We start from the raw sequence: 17320 nt of genomic DNA, 5'->3' as shown, positions 1-17320 counted from the left end.
ATTCTTTTTGAAAATAATTTTTGTACTCTAAGATTTGTGTACACTTGAAAAATAATTTTACCTATCTAATGAATTTGGAAAGGAATAAAATTGGATTATTTTCTAGTTAGTTAATTCGAATCCGTGAAAAAATGGTTAATTCAAATACTTGATTATATTTTTTAATCACTAACAGAAATAAATTGTTTGAGGATTAATATTATTAATTTTATCTCATAGCATAAAATATATGTTTAATTATAACTATAGTTTTTTCACAAAATTCTTGTGTTAAATGATAAAAAATCGAACTTTTGCACTTTATATTTGTCACGACCACAGTTCGCCCTCCGTGAACTATCGTGACGTCATTTATTCTCTATGACTAGGTAAGCCTAACAATTTGCGAAAAAAGAACAACAGATAAAAACTAGTACAAACAACAGATAAACATAATAAAAACGTTTAAGATGCCGCCCGACATATACAATACACACTCTCAACTGAAATATCTCCCAAAACCCGAAATCTCATAAAATCACAAGTTATGGATACTACGTAGTGCTCTAACTCCAGAGTGTCTAAATCAAAAGAAATACAGAAGGGCTATAACTACAAGAGAGAATGGAGAGGGACTCCTCGGTCTGCGGACGCGACAGATATACCTCGAAGTCTCTGAAGAATCGCCCCACCTCAAAGATAGTAGGGCTGAGTCGAAGAACTTGGATCTGCACACGAAAAAACATGTGTAGGAAAGGGCATGAGTACACCACAGTAGTACCTAGTAAGTGCCAAGCCTAACCTCGTTCGGGTAGTGACGAGGAAGGTCAGGGCCCTACCGGTCATATATATATATATATATAAAAGGAGATGGAACGGTAGGAAGTAACACATGATAATAAAAATAACAACAACTACAACAGAGTGAAAAATCACAGAAGAATATAGCTCCACACAAAAATAGCAACCGGGAATCTCCCAGTATATCGTCCTGTAGTCCTCAAATGTAAATATCCAGTGGATCTCTCGGGTGTCGTTCCGTAGTCCAACTCATAGTGCGCAAGGGATTTATCGGAATACCAATTCGTAGTCCCAAATGTAAATATCCAGTACAGGGGAAAATCTACCGGGTGTAGTCCCGTAATTCCAATGTAAATGCACAGGGGGATCTACCAGAATACCAATCTGTAGTCCCAAATAAACAGGCAAGGGGGATCTACCGGGATATCGCCTGTAGTTCCAAAGTAAACATCACGAAGAATATTCAATTCTATCTAATTCCATACCAAGGAAAAACAGGTATTTCTAACCTAGCATGCTGCACAGAATTCAAATAAGGCAGTTTGAGCAAGTAAAATAGTTAAGTCACTTAGACATGCTTCCCTAAGCTAACAGTAAGGTTAAAATTTGCAAGTAATGTACAACAAGGAAGAAAAACACAATTATAGTTACTTAATGAAAACAGAATTTTCAACAATTAGCACATGTACACACTCGTTACCTCACATGCAAGGCATTTCATATATCAACAATACCAAATCCTAAGGGGAAGTTCCCCCACACAAGGTTAGGCAAGCCACTTACCTCGAACCAGCTCAAAAATCAATCTGAAACCACGCTCTTGCTACGGGTATCCAACTCCGAGTGACCCAAATCTAATCAAATAAATTTCATAATATAAATATAACTACAACCAATGAATTTAGCTAAAGGAATCGAAGCTAAGATAAGAAAATAGAAAAACACCCAAAAATTCTCCCCGGGCCCATGTCTCAAAATCGGGTAAAAGTTGCGGATTATGAACCCTCATTCACACACGAGTCTAACCATACCAAAATTACTCCAATCCTATCCCAAAATCTTTATCAAAACCCCAAAATTAGGCCTAAGAACTTTTCCAAATTTTTTTCCAATTTCTTACCCCAAATCCGAAATTAGATGATGAATTCACGTTTAGATTAATGGGTTATAAGCAAAAAGGAGTTAAGAATCATTACCCGCAAACACACTCCGAAAAACCTTCCAAAATTCGTCTCCCACCGAGCTCCCAATTCAATTTTGTGATATAAACTCAAAACCCTCGATTTCACTTTATGTTCTGCCCAGACGCGACCTTAATTGCGATCGCGGAAGCTCCCACACGATCGTGAAGAGCAACTTCGCTAGCTCCTAGATTTACCATACGCGAACGCAATACTCCCACCGCGAACGCGATGCTTGCACTGCTCAGCTCTACGCGATCGCGGTTGACCTTACGCGATTGCAAAGAGAAACTCCCATTCCACAGTTGCCTCACTTCTTCCTCTTCGCGAACGCGGCGTAGCCCACGCATTCGCAATTCAACTTCCACCAATACTACTCGTTCGCACTCCTTTTCCCGCGATCGTGTAGAACAAAATCCCCTCTGCCTCATCTAAGCCTTCGCGATCGCGAGCCTCCTCACGCGATCGCGATGAAGGAAAGTCTGCAACAGAAAACCAGAAAAATCTAATCTTTCTCCAAGTCCAAAAATGGTCTGTTGAGCATCCGAAACACACTGAGGCCCCCGGGACCTCAACCAAACACACCAACCAATCCTAAAATATCATACGAACGTAGTCCAACCCCCAAATCACATCAAACAACACTAAAATCACGAATCTCTCTCCAATCCAAACCTAAGGATTTCCAAGACTTCCAAATTCCGTTTTTGATCAAAAAGTCTATCAAACCTCATCCGAATAACCTGAAATTTTGCACGCACATCACATTCAACACTACAGAGCTACTCCAACTTCCGCAATTTCATTCCGAACCTGATATCAAAATCTCACTATCGAACCGGAAACTTCAAAAATTCAACTTTCGGCATTTCAAGCCTAAATAAGCTACAGACCTCCAAAACACAATCCGAACACGCCCCTAAGCCCGAAATCACCCAAAGGAGCTAACAGAACTAACAGAATTCCATTCCGAGACCTTTTTCACACTGCTCTGACTACGATCCAAATTCTAAAGCTTAAACTCTCTTTTAGGGACTAAGTGTCCCAAAACACTTCGAAACTCAAAAAAATCATCCTGGAAATTCAAAATGGCAGAAACAAACATGGGAAAAGCAATTAATAAGGGATCAGGGCATTAATTCTTAAAACGACTGGCCGGATCATTACATCCTCCCCCTCTTATAACATTCGTTCGTCCTCGATCGAGCATAGAGACATACCTGAAGTGGTGAAAAGATGAGGGTAACGGCTGCGCATATCCTTCTCGGTCTCCCAGGTCGCCTCCTCGACCAGCTGACCCCGTCACTAAACCTTCACTGATGCAATGTCCTTTGATCTCAGCTTCTGAACCTGCCTGTCCAATATTGCCACTGGATTCTCAACATAAGATAGATACTTGTCCAACTAGACTGAACTGAAATCCAATACGTGTGACTGATCGTTGTGATACTTTCGGAGCATCGAAACATGAAATATCGAATGAACTCCCGCCAAGCTGGGAGGTAAGGCAAGCTCATAAGCAACCTCCCCAACACGTCTTAATATCTCAAAGGACCAATAAACCTCGGACTCAACTTTCCTTTCTCATAACGCCCTTCATAGGCGAAACCCAAAGCAAGACCCGCTCTCCAACCATATAGGAAACATCATGAACCTTCCGGTCTGTGTAACTCTTCTGTATGGACTAGGCTGTACGGAGTCTATTCTGAATCACCTTAACCTTCTCCAAAGCATCTTGAACCAAGTTTGTGCCCAATAATCTAGCCTCACTCGGCTCAAACCAACCCACCGGGGATCTACACTACCTACCATATAAAGCCTCATACGGTGCCATCCGAATGCTGGACTGATAACTGTTGTTGTAAGAAAATCCGCCAGTGGTAAGAATTGATCCCAAGAACCTCCAAACTCCATCACACACGCACAGAGCATATCCTCAAGAATCTGAATAGTGGGCTCGGACTGTCCGTCTATCTGGGGGTGAAATGTTGTGCTCAACTCTACCCGAGTACTTAACTCATGCTGTACGACCCTCCAGAACTGTGATGTGAACTGAGTACCTCTATCTGAAATGATGAAAACTGGAATACCATGCAGGCGAACAATCTCTCAAATATAAATCTCTGCCAACCGCTCCGAAGAATAGGTAGTACACACAGGAATATGATCAGCACAATCACCCAAATGGCATCGAACTTCTTCAAAGCCCGTGGGAGTCCAACTGTGAAGGCCATGGTGATCCGCTCCCACTTCCACTCCGGAATCTCCATCTGCTGAAGCAACCCACTCGATCTCTGGTGCTTATACTTCACCTACTGACAATTGAGGCACCGAGCTACAAACCCAACTATATCTTTCTTCATCCGCCTCCACCAATAGTGCTGCCTCAAATGTTGATACATCTTCGCGGCACTCGGATGGATGGAATATCGCGAACTATGGGCCTCCTCTAGAATCAACTCCTGAAGCCCATCAACATTAGGTACACATACCCGACCCTGCATCGTCAATATCCCGTCATCACCAATAGTCACATCTCTGGCATCACTGTGCAGAACCTTGTCCTTTAGGACGAGTAAATGAGGGTCATCATACTAACGCTCCTTAATACGATCGAATAAGGGAGACCGAGAAACCACGCAAGCGAGAACCTGACTGGGCTCTGAAAGGTCCAATCTCACAAACTGGCTAGCTAAGGCCTTGACATCCATCGCCATGGGCCTCTCAGCCGCTGGTAAATAAGCCAAACTCCCCAAACTCTCTGCCCAGCGACTCAAAGTATCGGCCATCACATTGGCCATGCCCGGGTAATACAAGATAGTGATATCATAGTCCTTCAGCAGATCTAACCACATCCTCTGGCGCAAATTAAGATCCTTTTGCTTGAACAGATGCTGCAAACTTTGGTGATCAGTATAGATCTCACAAGGAACACCGTACAAATAATGACGCCAGATCTTCAATGCGTGGACAATAGCAGCTAACTCGAGATCGTGGACAGGATAATTCTTCTCATGTACCTTCAACTTTCTGGACGCGTAGGTAATCACCCTACCATCCTGCATCAATACCGCTCCAAGACCAATCCTTGAGGCATCACAATAGATAGTATAAGACCCCAAACATGTAGGCAATATCAAAACTGGGGCTGTAGTCAAATCTATACTAAGCTTCTGGAAGTTCGCCTCACACTTTTTCATCCACTGGAACAGAGCACCCTTCTGGGTCAGTCTGGTCATAGGTGCTGCAATAGATGAAAACCCCTCAACAAATCGACGGTAATAACCCGCCAAGCCAAGAAAAACTACAGATCTCTATAACATAGGATGGCCTGGGCCAACTCTACGCTGTTTCCACTTTCCTTGGATCCACTTTTATACCCTCATTCGATACCACGTGACCCAAGAATGCCACGGAATCTAATCAAAACTCACATTTCGAGAACCTTGAATATAACTTCTTTTCCCTCAAAGTCTGAAGCACTATCCTCAGGTGCTGCTCATGATTCTCCCGACTCCGGGAGTATACCAGAATATCATCAATAAAGACAATGATGAATGAGTCAAGATATGGTCGGAACATAATGTGCATCAAATTCATGAAGGTTGTTGGGGCATTGGTCAGCCTAAATGACATAAGAAGGAACTCGTAATGACCATACCGATTCCTAAAAGTAGTCTTCGGGATATTTGGCTCTTGAGTTTTTAACTGATAGTAACCTGAATGCAAGTCAATCTTAGAAAACTCTCGTTCACCATGTAGCTGGTCAAACAATTCATCAATACAAGGCAAAGGATAACGATTCTTCATTGTAACTTTGTTCAACTGGCGATAATCAATGCACATATGCATAGAACCATCTTTTTTTCTTCACAAACAAGACAGGAGCACCCCAAGGTGATACACTAGGTTGAATAAAACCCTTATCAAGCAATTCCTGTAACTGCTCCTTCAACTCAGGAGGAGCCATACAATACGAAAGAATAGAAATGGGCTGAGTGCCTAGTAATAGATCAATGCCAAAATTAATATCTCTGTCAGGTAGAATACCCGAAAGATCAGCTGGAAACATATCAGGGAAGTCCCGTACAACTGGGACCGAATCAACTATAGGGGTATCAACACTAATATCTTTCACATAGGCCAGATACGCGTCACACTCCTTCTCAACCATTCAGTGAGCTTTAAGAAAAGAAATAACTCTACTGGGAGTGTGATCTAAAGTACCCCTCCACTCTACTCGCGATACACCTGGCATAACCATCGTCACGGTTTTGGCACGACAATCAAGAATGGCATAATGGGGCGATAACCAGTCCATGCCCAAGATAACATCGAAATCTACCCTGCTGAGCAATAATAACTTGGCTCTGGTCTCAAAACCACTAAGAGCAACCAAACACAACCGATAAACGTGGTCCACAACAAGAGAATCCCCCACAAGTGTAGAAACATAAACTGAAAAACTCAAAGAATCTCGAGATACGCCCAAATACGGGGCAAAATAATAGGACACATAAGAATAAGTGAAACCTGAATCGAACAAAGCCGATGCATCTCTATGACAGACTAGGACAATACCTATGATGACTTAATCGAAGTCAACAACCTCAGTACAGGAAGGAGAGGCAAAATATCTAGCATGGCCTTCCCATCTAGGGCGGCCTCTACCTCCCCAACCTCCACCTCTGGCTGGCTAGGCAGGTGGGGTAGCAACTGGTGCTAAAATCATAGCCTGGGAACTCTCCGGAGCATGTTGTAGCTGAGAAGTCTGTGGAGGTGCACCCTTCCCTAGTCTAGGGCAATCTCTCACCACATGGCGTGTGTCGCCACACTCAAAATAACCTCACTGCCGACGTAGCTATAGGAACTGTGCGGTACGGGTACTTTGAGACCCCTAAACACCTGAAACACTATGAGAAACCTGAAACGCAAATTGAACTGGCTGACCCACAGATAATGCTGCTCGATGGGCCGGGCCTGAACCGGACCGGACCGGGCCCGCGGTCCTAACGGGCCTGGTGGGCCGGTCCTAGGTGGGCCGGTCTTGGTGGGCCTCCTGAGCCCGTCACGGACTGGTCTCCATGTGTGAGCCCACGAGCCCGGGACCGTTTAGCCCGGGACCGGCAGGCGGGCCTGGGCCGGTCCTGACGGGCCTGGCGGGCCCAACGGCTATTTTTCAAAAAAAAAAAAATCTGCAATGGCCATATTTAAAATCTAGCCGTTTGGGCTGAAAATATGACCGTTTTTTAAGTTAAAAAAATGGCCATTTGGCCCCCAAACTTTATTTTAACCCCAAACTTTATATAATTACACTTTTCCCCATTTCTCAACTATAAATACCCCCTCATTCTTTCATTTTTATTCACCAATTCATCAATATCTCTCAATATCTCTCAATCTCTCTACTACAATTACTTAATTTATTGTTGAAATTTCGTGAAAAATTGTGAAGTTGTTGAATTGAAGTTTTCAAGTGTTCAACGATTTTCAATTTTCAAGAAGTTGTTCGGCAATCCGGTAAACTCGTTTCAACTCTTACGTTTTTAGAATATATTTTTGTGTGGTTTAGTTTGCATAATTATAATTAATATGGCATTTACTTTGAAAAAAATGTTTGGTAAAGGAAAAGATAAAACCGGTGAAAGTAGTGGCCAACCAACTACCCTTCCCCCGGCTCCCCGACCTAGTCTGTTCTCTTACCGGCAAGCGACCCTTCCCACCTGCTGAAATAGGACCATAGGCTATGTCGCCATGACACCAGGATCTGACCAATGTAAACTCGCTGCTCTGGAGTGGGGGCAGTGGGAGTCTGGGTCCCTCCCCAATCTGTGAAGTAGTTGGTACAACCTGAATCAACCCCACCTGAACCAATGTACCAAACATGCTCAGGAACTGTGCTAAAGTCTCCTGAAGGGCTGGAATAGTAGTAGTAGGCGTATCAGGTGCCTGGGCTCCGGCTGGAGCTACTGGTGGCTCCTTGACGGCAGCTCGCGCGGGTGCTCTGGCTACACCACATGTGCGTCCTCGACCTCTGCCCTGGCCCTAACCTCTGACGGCTCTAGCAAGGGGCACGGGTGCCTGGTCATCTCCGGTAGTACGTGTCCTCATCATTTGTGAGAGAATGGAAGACAGAGGTTTAGAATTGTGATGTCAAAAATCTCGCATGACAAATAAGTCAAATGAAGTGAAATTTTCCTAACAGTTACATAGCCTCCCGTAGATAAGTACAGACGTCTCCGTACCGATCTGCGAGACTCTAATAAACCAGCTTGTGATTCATGACTCCTATGAACTTAGAGCTTTGATACCAACTTGTCACGATCCTAGTTCGCCCTCCGTGAAATATCGTGACGGCACATAATCTCTACGACTAAGTAAGCCTAACAATTTGCGAAAAGAGGAAACAACAGATAAAAACTAGTAGAAACAACGGATAAACATAATTAAAACATTTAAGATGTCGCCCGACATATACAAATACATACTCTCAACTGAAATATCTCCCAAAACCCGGAATTCACGTTTAGATTAATAGGCTATAAGCAAAGAGGAGTTAAGAATCATTACCGCAAACTCCCTCCGAAAATCCTTCCAAAATTCGTCTCCTACCGAGCTCCCAATTTAATTTTGTGATATGAACTCAAAACCCTTGATTTTGAACTTTATGTTCTACCTAGACGCGACCTTAATCACAATCGCGGAAGATCCCACGCGATTGTGAAGAACAACTTCACGGTCTCCAAGATTTACCATACGCGAACGCGATACTCCCTAAGCGAACACAATGCTTGCACTACTCAGCTCTACGCGATCGCAGTTGACCTTATGCGATTGCGAAGAGAAATTCCCACTCCACAGCTGCCTCACTTCTTCCTCTTCGCGAACGCGGCATAGCCCACACATACATTATTCAACTTCCACCAATACTACGCGTTCACACTCCTTTTCCCGCGATCGCGTAGAACAAAATTCCCTTTGCCTCATCTAAGCCTTCGTTGTAACGACCCGATCGGTCGTTTTGATCTCTAACGCATCGTTCATCAGTTTGAGGCCATGAGCAGCTTCACTTCAGGTATTATGACTTGTACGCATAGTTGGAATTGAATTTTGGGTAGTTTGGAGTTGATTTGGAAAGAGAATTCTCATTTCGGAAGCTTTAAGTTGAAAGAATTAAATAAGATTGGATTTTTGAATAAACGACCTCGGAATCGGGATTCGAAGGTTCCAACAGGTTCGTATGATGATATTGGACTTGGGCGTATGTCGTGATCTGATTTTGGAAAACCAGGGAACGTTTTGGCACCTATTGTAGAAGTTAGCATTTTTGGAAGAATTTCATAAGTTTGGGTTGAAGTGCATTTCAGTGTTATCGATGTCTGTTTGGGATTCTGAGTCTGGGAGTAGCTCCGTATGGTGATTCTAGCATTGGGAGCGCCCATCAGAAGTGAATTCGGAGGTCTGTGGGTCGTTTTGGAGTCATTTGGCTAAAGATAGAAATTTGAAGGTTTTTGGAGAAGTTTGACCGGCAGTGGACTTTTTGATATCGGGGTCGGATTCCGATTCCGTAAGTTGTGGTAGGTTCGTATGTTGAATGTGACTTGTGTGCAAAATTTGAGGTCAATCGGACATGATTTGATAGGTTTCGGCATCGAGTATAGAAGTTTGAAGTTCTAAGTTCATTAAGCTTGGATTGAAGGTCAATTCATGATTTTAGCGTTGTTTGATGTAATTTGAGGCCTCGAGCAAGTCCGTAATATATTTTGGGACTGGTTGGCATGATTGGTTGGGGTTCCGGGGGCCTCGGGTGAATTCTGGGTGGTTAACGGATTGAAAATGGAATTTGGAGAAGGTTTGAAGCAGCTGCCTTCTGGTGTAACCGCAGATTTTGGAGCAACTTTGAGGTGCCATTTTCACCACCAAGCATGAGGTAAGTGGATTCTACTAGTTTTGAGTTAACACTTGGATTATATACGGATTTGAGCATGAAAATTTGGTAGAAATTGTGGGTTTTTGGTAGGAGACCTAGAAATTTATATTTTGGATTTTTACCACGATTTTGGGCATGGAATTAAGAGAAAATCATATATTTGAGTTTGTGAGTTCATGGGCAAACTTTATCTTCGAAAAATTTCGGAATCCTGGCACGTGAACCCGAAGGCAATTTTGTCAACTTTTCGATCGGGGATAGGAATTGTTATACATTGGATTGTAATGAGTAATTGAGCATATATTAATGGATTTGCATAATTATTGGCTAGTTTTGGAGAAATTGTGCATCGATTCGAGTCTTCGTAAGGGTGTGGAAGGCCGGTTATGGATCTTCGAAGCGAGGTGAGTCTCCTTTCTAACCTTGTAAGAGGGAATTGTCCTTATAGGTGAATTAATTGAATTTGTGCTCCTCTTTGTGGGGGTTACGACGCGCGAGGTGACGAGAGCCCTTGCGTAACTACTATTATGTTTAAGTCCGGGTAGTCTAGGACCCAAAAGTATGCTATACTTGAAATATTTGTAATCTTATTGACAGTTGAATTGCTTAAATCTTATCAAATTGGTAAATGAATTTCTAAAAGGATTAAACTTCATTTTATAAAATTGTTAAAAGAGAATTGGTTTTTCTTTGGATAATTATTCCCTGATGACTTCTTGATTGACTGTCTGTATGTGTTTAATTTCGGAACGGGCCGAACGCCTCGGTAGATTAAATAGATGCATCTATGGTTCGTGTCATTCGACCCTCTAGCAGTGCACATTTTAAATATTATTGGATCGGGCTGCACGACCTCGGCATGATACGCACATGCTTGTATTGCTTACTTGAGAATTTTAAATGTTGATAATTGCCTTTCCTGGCCAGAGATAAATTGATAAAGATAATGAAAAGCAAACCTTTGGAAATCCTTTATTATTTGAGAAGTTGTTTACCAGCTTTCTGGCTTTATGAGTTAAATTTAACTTTATGAAATCCATGAATTATTCACACTTTTTCTATATTATCATTGGACCATTAGTAAGTGTCGAAAGTCGACCTCTCGTATCTACTTCTTCGAGATTAGATGGGATACTCATTGGGTACATGTTGATTTCGTACTCATACTACACTTCCTGTGCATTTTTGTTGCACAGGTTCAAGTGTGGCTAGTGGCATAGTGGCATGGTTGATACGGCGACTTAGGTGAGCTACATTTATCGAGACGACCCGCAGTCAACAGAGTCCCCTTCAGAGTATTTTACGGTATTTTTTTATTTCTGTCCACTTGTATTCCGGACTGTAGCTGTATTTTATTGCATTCTCTAGTAAATACTCATGCACTTGTAACACCAAATTCTGGGATGATTATGGAGTATCTTGTATTAACTTCTTAACATTCATATTTGATTCGAAACGATTATCTTTTACTGGTAAAACTGAAGGAAAAATCATAGTTTTCAAAAAGTTTTAAACGAGAATTTAATTAAGTATTTTGGTTGGCTTGTCTGACAGCGGTGTCCAATGCCATCACGACCCTTAGTGATTTTAGGTCGTGACATTCGCGATCGCGAGCCTCCTCACGCGATCACGATGAAGGAAAGTCTGCAACAGAAAACCAGAAAAATCTAATTCTTCACCAAGTCAAAAAATAGTCCGTTGAGCATCCGAAACACACCCGATGCCTCTGAGACCTCAACCAAACACATCAACCAATCCTAAAACATCATACGAACTTAGTCCAACTCCCAAATCACATCAAACAACGCTAAAATCACGAATCGCTCTCCAATCCAAGTCTAAGGATTCCCAAAACTTCCAAATTCCGTTTTCGATCAAAAAGTCTATCAAACCTCGTCCGAATGACCTGAAATGTTGCACGCACGTCACATTCAACACTACGGAGCTACTCTAACTTCCGGAATTTCATTCCGACCCCGATATCAAAATCTCACTATCGAACCGAAAACTTCAAAAATTTAACTTTCGGCATTTCAAGTCTAAATAAGCTACGGACCTCCAAAACACAATCCGAATACGCCCCTAAGCCCGAAATCACCCAACGGAGCTAACGGAACTGACGGAATTCCATTCCGAGACCGTCTTAACACTGCTCCGACTACGGTCCAAATTCTAAAGCTTAAACTCTCTTTTATGGACTAAGTATCCCAAAACACTCCGAAACTCAAAATAAATCATCCCGGCAATTCAAAATAGCAGAAACAAATATGGAAAAAGAAATTAATAAGGGATCGGGGCGTTAATTCTTAAAACGACCGACCGGGTCGTTACAATATCGTTATTAAATGACTTTTGTCAATTACTTCTCTCTCTTTCTCTTGTTATTACAAAATATTTTCGTAATTATTTTTTTAGTTACATTTTAAAATACATATTAATATTTATATCTAAACAAATTATTGATCGAAGAATAAAACTAATAGCCAATGGATCAATTTATAGGTTGAATGCTGATTTAAATACAGGACAAAGCAAACTACTTTCTCTTTCTTTACCTTTTTACTTATTTTATTTTTTTATATCATAATTGTTCACCTAAAATTTAGCATGATTAAACAATCTTTTTTGAGATAAAAAACGTCCAATTGTGTAAAATTCATATAAGCTAAAATATATATATATATATATATATATGGTGTTATTTAATTATACTTTAATTTTTAATTCATATAAGATAATACTTTAATAATTTTTAAGTCCTAAGTATAAGGACCTCTTACTTAATTTAAATAAGGAAAGGTATACTACAATTACAACAATAACAACAAAAATAACAAAAGTCAGGAAAGGTATAATAAGTAATAAATCTTAGATAATTTCAAACTCCTAAATATTAAAGTTAAAATAAAATACAATACTTGTTTAAATGATAAAAATAATTTTTCTCATAGTAGTTGTACTAAATATCTTCTGAATATGCATAGATAATGAATTTAGTTAAATTAGTTGTACATTATTTTGTAATTATACGTATCTTATAATAAAATTTACAAATATGTTAAATTGTATTTCACCTGACATCTCTTTATGAATACACTTTGGCTTCTACTAATTTTATCATTATTTCTTTAAGTTTTTGTTTAACCAATTCAATTATTATTACTATAATTAAATTTTATTTTATATTTTGATTTCTTTTATCGCTGATGGTCTTTCTCTCAAAAATAATTTATGTACTCTAAGATTTTTGTAAAATTGAAAAATAATTTTACCTATATGATGAATTTGGAAAGGAATAGAATTGTATTATTTTCTAGTTAGTTAATTCAAATCCGGGAAAAAAGGTCAATTCAAATACTTAATAATATTTTTTAATCACTAATAGAAATAATTTATTTTTTGAATATTTAAATTATTAATATTAACTCATAGCATAAAATAAATATTTAATTATTATTTTAATTTTACTCACAAAATTCTTGTGTCGAAAGATAAAAGCCGAACTTTTGCACTTATGTTTGTCGTAGTGTTAGTATTTTTTTGATTGGGCCTTACTAAGTTTTTTTATATTAGAAATTTCGTTGTGGACTTCTAATAAGTATAATAATAAAACTAATAGTTAAGTATTAACAACTCTTCCTTTTCATCATTTAATTTTTATTAACTAGATCATAAAACATTTAAATTACCTGCTTAGGGTAAGTCTAACATTAACATAAATAGGAAAAATAGAAAGCCTAAAAGATTGATGGCCACCAATATTTCCAAAATAATACATTTATTCATACCATAAAACACTAACTATGTAATGAAAATTGGAAAAATGCTCACCATGAAATAGAAGAAAGATATAAATGTAATTAGTTATTTAGCATCCATGCAGGGTACTTGATTCCTAGCTCAGTTTTTGTTCTTAAGATTTGTGAAGATAAAAATTCGTCGGAATAATGTGAATCTTACTTTAGCGCATAACGAGATAGAATATGTAATTTCAAAAACCATATTTTTTCTTTTGGGAGGCGTAGAAATATTTGGCATGTCATAATTGCCAATATTTGTACATGTTAGAAGAATTCAAAAGAAACTGAAATCGTATTAAAATTTCACAGTAAAAATATCAACTCTCAATTACTTACTTTTCATTTCATATATACTGATTGAAGTAGCATCGGAGAAGGACTTCACCATCGAAGAAGATAATAGCATCGGAGAAGGACTTCACCTCTTCATTCAGAAGTTTATGAAAGTATGACTGCTATCTTTGCCTAATCTTGACCTCTTCCATCAATACTCGACCGTCCTCGTCTTTGATGCACCTCACTTGATCCAAATCGCGAGCCTTCTTCTCTCTTACTTTGACCAATCGAAATAACTTCTTGTCCCCACCTTTGCCCCCAAGTTCCTCATAAAGCCAACCAAAACCAGCAGTTTTAGCCTCTGTAACCGCTAATTTTGCCTCCTTCCTAGCCTCTTTATATCTTTCTTTGTTCGTTCTTCTTTGATCCTTGTCGGTGCTCTCTACTAACTTAATGTAAGCCGCTTTCTTGGCTTCCACTTTACCTTGAACCCCGTCATCCCACCACCAGTCACCTCGGTGCCCTCCAAAGTAACCTTTCGAAACTCCCAACACCTCTCTTGCTGCCTCCCTTATACAGTCCGCCGTCGCCGTCCACATAGCGCTAGCGTCCCCACTACTCTTCCAGGCACTCATATTCGTCAGCCGACCCTCCAACTCCTGTGCATTATCCTTAGACAAAGCTCCTCACCGGATCCTCGACTGACCCCGTACAATCTTCTTCATCAAGATGCCTACGTCCATCACTAAAAGCCTATGTTGAGTTGCGAGGTTCTCACTCGGGATCACCTTGCAATCCTTGCACAACCCCTATCACACCTCCTGAGGAGGAGATAGTCGATCTGAGTCTTAGCCACCATACTCCGGAAAGTAACCAAATGTTCCTCCCTCTTCGGAAACATAGAGTTCACGATCACCAACTCAAAAGCTCTAGCGAAATCCAACAGTGAGGTACCACCCCCGTTCCTATCACCAAAGTCGAAGCCACTGTGCACCTCACCATAGTCACCAGCAGATGACCCAATATGACCATTGAAATCCCCTCCTATGAATAGTTTCTCCGTAGGCGGAATACCCCGTACCACCTCATCTAGCGCCTCCCAAAAGCGCCTTTTAACTTCCTCGTCCAAGCCCGTTTGCAGCGCGTAAGCGCTAATGACATTTAGAGTGATCCCTCTAACTACTACCTTAATCGCCATCAATCTGTCATTCACCCATCTAACCTCTACCACCGACTCTCTAAGCTCCCTATCCACCAAAATGCCCACTCCGTTCTTGCCCTTCACGACTCCTGAGAACCATAATTTATACTCGTTTACATTCCTCGCCTTCGATCCAACCAACCTAGTCTCCAGCACACACGTTATATTGTCCCTCCTCTTCGAGAGAATCTTCGCCAACTCTATAGATTTACCCGTCAACGTCCCTATATTCCACGATCCAATTCTTAACCTATAGGCTACCCTGTTCCTTTTACCCCCTTTGGGCCCCGTCCCACTCCCTAACCCTCGCCCTACCCCCCTCCCCACCACCCGACCTCCCCGAGGACATGACCCTACTCTGCCATTACAAACCACAGTCTCTATACCTACGAAGGTCTAAAAATGAAAAGGAGAAAAAATACCACACAGAACAACAAAGGGAGCAAATAGTAGCTACAAACTCACTAGACTGGTACGAAATACTACGACAACAAAGTAATTAACACAGGAGACAGAGAAACATGAGGGGGGAGGTATCAATTCCCGCGAATAGAACCTGGAACTCTCAACTTGGTATACTCCCGATGTTGCGGACCCGACGTATAGCTGCTACTAGTGCTTGAGCGCGTGCACCTCCCTGACCCTTGCCCTACCCCCTCCCCACCACCCGACCTCCCCGAGGACATGACCCTGCTCTGTTATTACAAACCACAGTCTCTATACCTACGAAGGTCTAAAAATGAAAAGGAGAAAAAAATACCACACAGAACAACAAAGGGAGCAAATAGTAGCTACAAACTCGCTAGACTGGTACGAAATACTACGGCAACAAAGTAATTAACACAGGAGACAGAGAAACATAAGGAGGGAGGTACCAATTCCCGCGAATAGAACCTGAAACTCTCGATTTGGTATACTCTCGATGCTGCAGACCCGACGTATAGCTGCTACTCTACTGCTTGAGCGCGTGCACCTCACAAAAGTGATGCCTGCAAAACACGCAAACAAAGACGGAACCAAGAGAATAGGGGGAGAAAAAAATCTAGAAATGAAAACCAATGTCTTCTTTAAATTACCCTTAAAAGCCAAATATTCCACTCAACAAAAGAAACCTAAATTTACTGAGCTGTTGATATCAAGTGTAAATTAAACGAATATTTAACAGAAAGCTAGAAAATAGCTTGTGTAGCTTCTTGGAAAATAAAACGAAAAAGGCTGAGATTAAAATGGCAAAGTTGAAGGAAAAAAAAATCAAGACAGAAAAATACCCAACTTAGGATTCAAGATTAAACTTTTAACTGAAACGAATTACGAAATCTTGCTGAGGCTCTTGAGAAAAAGATGGAGAACGCAAAGGGAAAATTTGAATTCTTGAAAAGTAGTAGGAATATTAATCAACAAATTAGGTACTATCCTGAATTAATGGACAACTTCAACCAAAGTAATCAACAGCCTATTTCTTATATGGATAACCAGTTTTCAAGAACTGACAGCAGATTTTGATAAAGTAATTTCAAGTACTGATCATGTGAATTCAATGGGTAAAATTTTGTTGAAACGAAAAGAAGTATGAAGAATTAAAGAAGATAGACACTTTTCCGATGCATGCCGGAAAGTCTGGTGCTCCGGCGAATTTTCAATCTGAGGAAATAATTGAAATCTTGCCGGTCAATCAATCAAGAATTTTCCGTTCAATGGATGTATTGCACTTGCAAAAAAGAAAAAGAAGAAAAAAGATTCTTTCACAAAGATTTGATGATGACTGGAAATTGTTACTAATTCCTGATATATGATTATTCCTGCAACAACCTTGGAATTGTTGGTAGACCGCCGAATCACTGGTTTCCAACTTGATTTAGCCGGAGAAAGCACTGATGGTTCGCCGGAGAAATTATAGAAAAGAGGAAATCGCCAGGCTTTTAAAACCATAGTTTGAATCAAATCATTTCGTTTAAACTCAATTTCAATAAAATCATTTGAAGATATTTTTCAACAGTTCTCAAGCAGAGGCTCAGTGCAACAGTGAGCAAAAATGATGAAAACATAACCAGCCCCCACGCAAACATCACTCGTATACAGCCCCGGGCAAACATGAATCATAAACAGCCTCTTGGGCAAACCTCACCATCACTCATATACAGCTCCTTTGGCA

General features: G+C 40.6%; 1 long non-coding RNA gene across 1 annotated transcript; it reads right to left on the bottom strand.

The window, feature by feature from the left end:
• Positions 1-464: 464 nt before the first annotated feature.
• On the bottom strand, positions 465-17213 carry LOC138889078 (uncharacterized). The gene is made up of 2 exons (XR_011406642.1): positions 16044-17213; positions 465-707 (listed from the first exon to the last, which is right to left on the bottom strand). It is a non-coding gene; the product is annotated as an uncharacterized lncRNA (long non-coding RNA).
• Positions 17214-17320: the final 107 nt, after the last annotated feature.

Source organism: Nicotiana sylvestris, chromosome 4 (genome assembly GCF_000393655.2).
Source record: "Nicotiana sylvestris chromosome 4, ASM39365v2, whole genome shotgun sequence".
NCBI classification, from domain to species: domain Eukaryota; kingdom Viridiplantae; phylum Streptophyta; class Magnoliopsida; order Solanales; family Solanaceae; genus Nicotiana; species Nicotiana sylvestris.
Note: the sequence above shows the minus strand (reverse complement) of the source record. Positions and strands in the feature narration are given on the sequence as shown.